Source organism: Cupressus sempervirens, chromosome 1 (genome assembly GCF_028749045.1).
Source record: "Cupressus sempervirens isolate cs-2001-9-10 chromosome 1, ASM2874904v1, whole genome shotgun sequence".
Lineage (NCBI taxonomy): Eukaryota > Viridiplantae > Streptophyta > Pinopsida > Cupressales > Cupressaceae > Cupressus > Cupressus sempervirens.
The window spans coordinates 80,963,412-80,974,782 of NC_143118.1; positions in this window are offsets into that span (position 1 = coordinate 80,963,412).

An 11,371-nucleotide genomic window follows, 5' to 3' on the forward strand; every position below is an offset into this window, starting at 1 on the left:
TTGAAAATTTGAAGTGTTATTGATAAAATAGATTCTCCTTTTGAAATCTGCAATAACAACTTCATTCTCCACTCTCTCCATCCCTTTTGCTAAATTTTCCCTCTCCTTTCTTTTCTTTTCTAACTCTAGATCAAAAGCTGACATAGTAGCTTGAACTACTATTACTCTCATTGGTTCTTTATTGTAATACCAATCATCTTCTTCTTTCCTTTATCTTTCTTAGTTATAGAGGGTTATTTGATTTTTTCTTCTTGAGGCTCAACTGTTATAGCTTTATAACTTTGTACTTTTCTAACAATAGGGCCTTCCTTTTCAAATTCTTGGCTACTCAACAAACACTCTTGATTTTTTCTTAGGTCAGAAACATAATCTAATATCACTGGTTTGCAAGGAGCAACAACCTTTTCATTTTTCCTTTTTAGAGTAGCAATACTTTTGAGTAAATCTTCTCTTTCATCTACCACTTTCCTTATCTCTTCTTCGCTCTCCTTCTAAAGATGTCTCTATATTGCCAATTGCTCAAAAAATTGCATTCTCAACAAGCTCAAATCATCTGGATTTGGTCTAATCACTTCAGAATTGGAACTCATGTTTATATCTATAGGGTATACATGTGTTGACTCCCTATGGGAAGGATTTAAAAGGATAGGGTTTTACTGGGTATGGAACAAATTATTGTTCTTCCTTTTCTCCATATTCATTTGATCTTGGTATATTATCTTCTCCTAAACTATGACTTCTGGGGTGTGTAACGCCCCGCCAAGGGATCCAAAAGAATTAACCTAAAGTTTCACTAAGTTTGCTAAACATTTTTTTTTTTTTTTAAGTAAGAAAGTATGACATACACATCAAACAAATAGTAGCGGAAGCAATAACATGTAATCATCGACAAACATACATTGCAAGTTACATTTCTTAAAGATCCCATGACGTTGAGTCACGTTTAAATTTAATTAATTCTAAGTCTAACAACTATCACATACATAGAAAAGAATAATCAGAAACTCCAATGTCCATAATATACATTTGTTCCGAATGCTCCTTGGCAAATTAATTCGGAATGCTCATTCATCCACTGTACATGTCACAGGGTATGAAAGGCTTAAAAGAATATACATATGTAAAGATCAAGATACAACATCCTCAAATCCATGATACAAAGTATAGTAAAAATATATGAAACTATTCACCATATATGATACATCCATACATCCATAATGATAAAACATCTATCATAACATCTAACCATCCATCATACTAATCCAAGAACATAGTGTAGGTAAATGTCAATCACGAAATCTCCAGCCACGGTGACCACGGAACGGATCTCAATGGTAAGAGTAAAAGCACTACCACCCGACCGCGTGGAACCTAAATGGTCCACTCCCACCGCGCTGAGGAGATAATCTCAAGTCCCAAATAGGATAACAAAACCTACAATCATAAATACTCTCCAAGTCCAGGAAATCCTATAAGTATGCTAACTCAAGGGTTCCTAAAAAGATCGACATCTAAATCCCAGAGGTACCACAAGACACGTAGGAAACCTAATATGCAAGCGGGAAAGTGTCATCGCAAAAGTCATGTAGAAGTTACCCGAGCAATCCCTTAGGAATCTCGGGTCCCTACTGATCCTGTGGCCACTAGTATCCTCTCGTACTGACGAGGCATACTATGGTATGCAAGGTTGTAACCAAGCATCCTCTCTACCCCATCCTAGTCTGTACTAGCACTCATGGCATGGGAGAGAACATACAATTATCTTGTTAGGTTCATTTTCTCTCATTTAGTGTAAATGTTTTCACTTATTAAAAATGACTTACAATGGGTTTCTCAAGGCAGCCACTTAGGGCTCCGACCCCCATTGCAAGCCACTTCCTGACTCTACACATAGATAACCTACCCTAACTCATAAATCAAAGAATCATAATAAAACCATCTCAGTCCTATGCGAGCAACTGACAATATCATAAAAAGATAATCCACAAAATATATCAGTTCTTCATGAGCAACAGATAACATCAAATAGTAATCAAGTAATCACGACAGTTCTCTATCAGCAACTAGAGGCATCAATGATAAGTCACAAAATCCAATGGTTCTCTAATGAGCAATCCAGAAAGTAATACAAGTATAACTGATCGAGACTCAGAAATGGTTATCAAATATAACTGATCGAGACTCAAAAATGGTTAAGTTAGGTATTCTCAAATACATACATCTCAGCTTCACACAAGGAACTGGAAAGCAATCACAAACAGTAAACACAATCATGTCATAGAGCACTTCATCACATTACCATGGTCAGGTTAAGAAAGATCGAGACCAAATCATCAAGACATCACGTTCACAAACCCCGAGCCTCTGGTAACAACCTGAACTGGTCAACGCTAAACCAACCCCAAAACATTCAAAGTACAAAGTCAACATCAAAGTCTCAGAGATTGGATCTGAAAGTATATTATTTAAATTAAGGTAAGGTTTGTGTTTTAGTTCAATGTCGAATTCAAGTAACAAAGTTTTCACAACTACCCTTTTTCGAATAACCCAGTTCTATAATAATTTACATTAAATCAGTATCCAATTTTATAATTTAGTCAAATAACATTCCTTATTAATTAACTTAATTAAACTAATTTTAATTAAATTAATTAATATTTATTAGATCTAATTAATTATTTTAATCCAACCAATAATTGTTAATTTATTAATATTTAAACAAAATTATTAATAAATTACAATTTACAACTATAACAATGTAATTAATATTTATTTATTAAATATTAAAAAAATTTAATATATTATAAAAATTAAATATATTATAATTTTTATTATTTAAAATTTTTAATTAAATAAAATTCATTTTTTTAATAATTAAAAAAAAATATAAATTTTTTTTTTAAAAAACCGAATTCCCAACATTAATTCCTTTGATCTTGGTATATTATCTTCTCCTAAACTATGACTTCTGGGGTGTGTAACGCCCCGCCAAGGGATCCAAAAGAATTAACCTAAGGTTTCACTAAGTTTGCTAAACATTTTTTTTTTTTTTAAGTAAAAACAATTTCTTCCAAAGGGGTAAATATGTAATATATAAATAAATATATATATATATATATATAATTTTATTTTCTTATATTTTTTTATCCAGAACTTTTCAATTCATTAAAACAAAACCCTTATTAAATTAGATCTTAATTTCTAAATCAAGAAAACAATGGTTCTAATTAATTCATCCAGTCTCCATGGATACAAAAATTATTGACGAATAATTAATAACTTCACAAGATTTGAAAGCTTAAAACTTTTATCACAGAGAATTCAGATCTACAAACCCCAGACACGAAGAAGACAGGAAGGGATAATTGCATATTTAATGGATAAAAAACACAAGACCCTACCTGATCCTGATGCTATTATGCAACCTCCAGAAAACTGTATGCGAATTCGCTCCTCTCAATAACCTTCCCCTTCAAGACTTTCTTCGTATCAGCCTTCTAAAATTTGCTTCCAAAAATTGTCTTCCTCCCAAAAATTCTCGTCCAAATTCGTATCCTCAAAAAAATGAACCCCCAAAGTTGTGATAAGCAAATTCTCCTCAATTCGGGGCACTAATTGTGCGTTTACCCGAGAAGACTCTTTGCACAACTCAGTTAACTCAAATTAACTTTTATTATCTTTTCTAATTCTTTTGCATTCAACTTTCATGCACAATAAGTTGAATGATTAAATAACTTTATTTAAAATTTCACTTGACTTCAATTCTTAATTAATTTATTACTTTAAATCTTATGTGCACTTTTAAGAAATTAAAATAACATTATTAATTTTTATAATTTAATCTTTTAATTTAATTCTTATATTTAACTCATGATTAGATCATGCGATCTAGAATTCTTAATAAATTTATATCTTTCAACTTTTTAATTTATTTTAGAACTTAATTGATAACATATTTAATTAATTTAAATAACAATAATATTTAGCATTTATTTAAAAATGAACTCCAAATATATTATTATTAAATTAAATAAATATTATCCTGTTCTAAATATATCTTAAAATTTAATTTCCAATTTTAATTCTTTTATTTAATTAATTAATTAATTAATTAAATATAAAGATATCATAATAATTCCTTATTAAATTAAATCATTAATTAGTCTTTTTAATTAGACTTAATTAATAGAAAATACACCAAGGACTCATAAAGCAACATACGAAAACCCATCATAGAAAAATACATACCAAATCAAAAAGAAGGGTTATAATCACCAAATTACATCATTTGATGCATTCGGAGGGTACTTAACTCAGATACTTGTCCTAATTATCAATTAGGACAATTGGCTAAAGGGTTTAGGATTTGGACTTAAGAGTTTATCTCCCCTCTCTTACCATTGAGACAGTGCGATAGGGTACACTCATCCTGACAATTCAGGGAAGTCGATACCCGGTACCTGCAACCTGCATAAAATCCACGCATGTACAAACACAATATTCTAAGCTAAACAGGCAATGGCAGGAAGTGGTGCATCGTGTAGATCCCGACTAGCAGGTGACTACGACTCCCTTCCTTAACCATATCAGAAACACCATACATAATTAAAACAACACGCACACCATACACATGCAGTATGGGGTAAGTATCCATAAGAGGCACATGAAATAATAAGCCATCTAACTAATCATCATCGATAACTAAAACCATTGAATAATCATCATACATGTACGAAATATAGAGTACCAAGTAATCTCATCATATAATAAACTGAGTGTAAACATCCTCTGATAATCTCTAAAATAATAATACTACTCATCAAACATAAATTGGCCTAAAAGAGTTTGGCAATCATATCATAAATGTAGCTCGAAAAAATGTAAACTAGGGGCAGGCACTACAGGGTGTCATAAAAGTCATAATAAAAAAGCTCACTAATAGACTTAGAACTTTTGTAGGAAGGCTCCTTTTCACTGACATAATGATGAAATTTCCTACTAGTAGTAGCTTGTTCCCGAGGGTCTGATTCTTTTGGTAATCAACTCTTCTTTGCTAACTAACACTTTCTTCCTCTAGGAGGAAGTTCCCCTTGTAGATCAATTTCAAGATTTTTTCTAACATATGCTTGAGTATTCTTTCTATTATCCATTTCTTCAAATTAAACTTTGACTGGTTTTGTAACCTTTGAGTCACCACCCACTATCTATGGGAATGCGATTTTGAAAAACCAAAATCTCAAAATATTAAGTCACTTATTGCCTAGTGCACGTGGCTAACTCCACCAAACAATAATCATAAAAAAAATACTTAGATATGTAACATCTATGTACCACCAATAGGACAAGGAGCTAAAAAATGCTAAGATAAATTGGAAATTATCCTATAGCACTCCCCAATAGAGTCACCATTTTGTTGGAGTTCTAATTTAATAGTACTAGATCACAACAAAAGGATGATACCCATGGTTTAGATACTTCTTATGATTGGCACATGCTATTTTGGATTTGGACCAACTAACAAGGCAAATAATGCCTTCTACACTTTAACATCTACTAATCGAGGTAGGTTAACCTAGGGATTTCAATCATTTTTTGAGAATTATCACACCATACATCCCTTACAACATACTTGGTCTCTAAAAATTCTTGAAATTTCAAAATGACAACAAGCTCACAACAACCAACTAAAACTTGCTAAACTTTTGCAACAATTGATGACCAACATTGGATTTCATTTCCACAAAAAACTTGTAAATTAATTTTAATTTTAAACTAAATCATTTAATGCAAACTATGACTATCTTGCTTAATATTCAAATCTTTGACCAGTGCCTTAATCCATTATTACAATAGAGTCATATCAATGAATTATATCTATTTAATTGTCTTGCAATCAAATATATCAACTGTTAAACCTTAAATCCCATACTTATAGTATCCCCTCCATATGCCAATAACCCTATCACTTCACAGAAGCAATTACTCAATTCATTGAATTAAAAGAAACAATAAAGTAATATACAACTCATCCAAATTGCATTCAAATAAAATGAACTTTGTTCATTTACTCTCAAAGTCTTAAACACACAATGGGGACAAAATTTAGGATACACAGATATCTTGCACTTGTTCTTTGTATTCATTATTCTTGAGAATAATATATTGCCATGATATAAGACTCTAAATACAATCAAGAACTAAAGAACACTTTCTCATTTGATTTCTATAAAATCTAAGAATACAAGCCAAAACATCATAAATTATGCACAAAACATGGGCCAACTAAAAATTATATGAACATCAAAATTGATTGAAAAATCAAATCCTCACTCCACATCTTGGAAATCCTTTTATAGAACAAGGATTAAAACAAGCTTTAAATCGAAGGACACATGCTCAAAAACTAGATTTAACAATATTATTCCACATAAGATATGACAATTAAATAAGAGAATGTTCGAGATAGCCAAAATTGAATAGCTCTTATTCTGGATGTTTAGGACAAACTTCATTACTTGACATAAGATAATACCCACAACAAGTGAACCACAAAGATAAGGTATGTCATTGAGATAGTTTTCCTTCCTCTTCTTGTTATTCTAACTTCTTCCAACTTTCTTAGTCGCTATCTCTAGATGGTGTTTCTTTAATTTCAACCACAACCTTCCAAATGGTAATATCAGAGTCCTCATCTAGCTAGGTGGCTTTTCTAACAACATTCAACTCATTTAAACACTTGTTCAACTTGCAATCTATTATGGCTCATACCTCTTGACATAGTGCAAGGTAGGAGAATCCCCCAAGGAGATGTCCTAGCCCTCAAAAAATAACCACCCAACAAAAACACAACAATAATGCAAGATTTAATACCAAATGCAACTATTTATTCATAAAATAAATATTTACATGCAATGTGCCTAGTTGTAGGGAACTTTGGGTTACTGCCAAATACAATAGAAATTAAAACAATAGTTCTACAAGATCCCTCAAGATCCAACCCAAACCCTAGCTAATCTAGATCCACAACTAGATAAGAACACCAAGAAGAATCTAAACTTGTACCCTCAGGTCCACCAAGCAATCACCTTGTTTCCCAAGCCTCAACTACTAGCTCTTCTCACAAACACACAAATCCACCACAATCCTACTATAAACTACCTCACATTCAGCAATCAATTCACATACTCATGAAAACATTTCCTTTAGTTACTCTCTAGTTCCCACTCTAAAATATATTTCCCTCAACCTACCTAAGATGCTACCCAAGCCCTCTACTTATACCCAACTAAGTTACAAGTCAACCTAGCCCAATACAAATTAAAATAAACCCCTACATTAAATGCCAATGCAAGCCACAAGTTGACTACAACACATATTAAATACCTACAACCCAAATTAAATACTCAAATCAGCCCACAAACAACTTGGTTAACATAGAACCAAGACCAAACTGAGCATTAGAGAAACCATGCCAACTATAAACATTCCACCAAGAATAACTAATCTTCCTATAATATATGCTGAGAAACACCTTCATAGACCAAGTTCCTCTAGGAATTGATATCCTTCAAAGATCGAGAAACTTGAGCAACACTATTACCAAGCTTCACCAAGCTCCTAATGTGTGCTGAGTTCCCATAAGCATCACTGAGCACCTTCAACGATCAAGCACCCCAAGCTATACCGAGTGGTCCGCCTCCAAATAGGTGTATCATAGTCATGCTTTGGGCCATGCTTAGGAATAATATGTTCAAAATAAGAACTATTTTTCCCACAATGAGGTGCCTTTAATCTTTCAACCTAGGGACATATACTTGAAATGGTTGGCATAGTATGTGCACTAGGTCTCTTAATGAGTCATTAAGCTTATGCTATAGGAAAGTAAAATGCAAGGAAAAGAACTTACACTATTGCTGTAGGAAACTAAAACACTTAACTCTATGAATACTAGAAATACAATGAAAGGCTAACAAATATTCCAACTCAATTCATCGACTATAACTATTCTCACATATGCTGCAGGAACATTCACGAAGTGTGATGCTACAGGAAGGAACTTACAACTTCTACTTACAATACTAAAAATACTTGGAAATAAATCTATACTATCCTAATCTAATCCACCTTCCAAGTGGGCCCCCTTGGTCAGCTTCAACTAAACTACTAACATAGGATAGAAGCCAAAAACCATTTCATTACATAGAAACAACACATAGAACTGTAAAAACACAACTCATTGTAAAAGTTAACAGTCTGTTTTCATAAACTCTTTTCTTCTAACTAAACTAACACACTTGGTCTGATTCCTATATATAGGAGATCGAAACTTATTTTGAAATAGAAAATGAAATAACCTAGCTATAAATCCATAGGAGAGAAAGAAGGAAATAACAACTCAAGGCGGGAAGAAGAGGTAATGGCTTAAGGTGGGAATAATAAAGTCTAAACATCCACTTGCCGTAGGAATAAATGCAAAGAATGTAGTATGTCTTCATAGCTCCTCCATACTCATTGCTATGTCCTTTGGAACTGTTATAACTTTCCTCCACCATGGCTAAACCTCAACATTCTTTTCTCCTTGAATGCTATTGGCACTCATCTTTGAATTCTTCCAATCATCTTTCAGCTTCATTGCTAATAGGTTAGTTATAATACAGAGATAATTGAAAATAAGCATTTTCAAATTAAATTCAAATATAAGAAAACACATTTTGATAATTATATGAAATACTACATCATATATATGATATTGGCAAAAGATGACATACTATCTACCCATAGGTTAGTCATTGGTTTAGGTAATCATAGATCCACAAATGTCTTGATTAAAATGAAATAGAGTATTAACAAAGTGTTTAAAAACTATCATGAAATAGAGGCAATAATTAGCCTCATCATCTGTCCCCTGGTAAACTAATGCTTGTCCTCAAGCATGGTATTTTCTAATCAGTGACCTATATTCCCCCACTTCTACCCTTCATTTCCTATTGCTCTTGAAGGTGTAATAGAAACCTCGTGTTCTTTCCCAAACCTCCCTTCTGTTGTCCTCCTATAGCTTGTCAAGTCTATTAGCATTAATGTCATATAAAGGCCACATGATCATTGGAGGTTGCATAGTAAGTGGGCACCATAATTTAGGTCTAGCCTATTTTCCTAGCTCTAGATACTTTGAAGCTTGGTGAAGGTCTGCTTCCAAGTTGATGGGACTATGTGGCTCTGACCTTTGTAAGTGACTCAGGTAATTTGGCCCATCTAATTCTAGCACTAGTCATAGCTCTTTAGAAAATAAAGTAGGCCAAATCCTCATAATCAACATAAGCCTTGGCTATGGTAGCGAAGATCCTATCCCTTACTCCCTTGTTTTTATCCCCATAAGTTAACCTAAACCAGTCCCGAAGAACTTCTTCTAGTTTGCTGCTTTCAACTCTCAATGGTAGGGGTTCTGTCCTTTCCTCGTCTTTGTAATTATTTAGCTACCTATCATAGTTTGCTTCATTAGATATCTAGGACATCAAGGCTCTTAAATGTATGTCCCATATATAAAGTAAAGGGTTCCATTGGGTTTCTGAAGGGATAACAAAATTATGCACATATAATTCATAAAGCAAATTCTGCTACTAGGATGGTAGAATTCAATATAAACCATAAAATTCTTGGGCTAATTTAAAATCTACATTGATATTCTTAAGGGTTAACATGAGTTGGAACAAGAGAAATTTTTCTTTTAAATAGAGAGCATAAACTCATGGTGGTGGTCTATAGGCAAGTGCTTGATCAGCCAATTTGAGGGCATGATCCATCCTTTGTTTTTGATCTGCCAACTACTCCTTTAAATCTATAATTTCTGCATTTAGAGACACTATATCTTTCTTCATTCTTTTCCTCTCCTCTTCCTATAAGGCCTTAGCAAACATATGTTGTCCAAAACTCTAAAAAATGAGTTTTTGCAGAGTAATGGAATCGCTGTCTTCCTCATGGTTTCTTTTCCTCTTTCTCTATTCCCTCCATAATTTTTCTACAACATCAATATACCATGTTGATTTATAGGGAACTAGGGTAGTGTTTGGATCAACTTTCTCAGAAACCATTTCATCCCTATAGCTCAAAGAACTTGGTTGGTCTATTGGGGTATCATTTGGATTTTCATTAATCTCAACCCTACATTCCTCATTAAGGTTTTTAGGAATGTTTTCAATTTCAGGGTGAGGAGAAGAGTGATCAAGAACAATCTACACAAGGGATTCTTTAGTAGATGGCTTGGATGAGGGGGATTATTTTGAATTTTGTCCTCTCATTCTGGGACTTCTTCTTACAGGGGTTTCTTCTAATATCACAACCTTCTGCCTACCTCTTCCTTTTGATGTCGCTACTATAGGACCCTTCTTAGTTCTCTTTTGCATCACAACTATAGGGTTTGGCTCTTCTTTTACTATAACAAAGATTTCTTTTCATTTTCTCTTTGTTTGGCTAGAGGTAGGTTTCTAGGTTTCTTGAACAGGTGAAGGCACAATTTCTTGCACATTTTCTTGTATGTTTTCTTATATGTTTTCTTGTACATTTCTTTGCCCATTTTTAGCTTCAACCTCTTGGGTGCTCTGTTCAATAGGTTCATTAATGGGAACTACATTCTCCTTACAAGGGTTGTTCATACAGGGTAGCCTGGGGTTGTAAGGTTTTGGCATGGACAAATTCTGCCCATGATAGGGGAGAAACATCCCTAAGTGACTTTCTATAAGTAATTTAATTAGGACATGATGGGTGATGGAATTGTCTTTTCCTTTTTGAGTTTCTTCTGCACTAATACACAACATATTGTACAAGAAATTAGAAACATTAATTGGATGATTAGCCTTATACAACTCAACAATTTAAAATGATGTGCATATAAATATGAAAATCTGCCTTCGCATGTGAGGTACCTAATAATGTCATGGCTAGTTCATTGTATGGCAGTAGAAGAGACATTCTCTTACATCCTTGCTTGGTAATGCCCATCTGAGGGTCGATTGGTATGAAAAATTGAGCTCTGGTTGACCTTGCATCATGAGTGTTGGGATAATGTTCTCCTATTGCTGGTAACCCTATAACTTTTGCTATATGTTCCTCTATAGTGACCACTATTAAGCCCCATACAAAAGCTTTCCCTTCATCAAATGTCCTTGTCAATTCTGTGGCTGCTTCTTCATCATATGCAGTCAAACTTAAAAAGTACCCTAACCATCCACATGCATTAAACCTCCTCACAACTTCTACATTTGAGAGCAAAATGATATGCTCTACTAGGTCTCTCCTCTGCAATTGTCCACCCATTCTTCTTTAACACTTCACTATTTTCACTGCTTCACTATTTCTCCCTTACAAATTTAGGCTT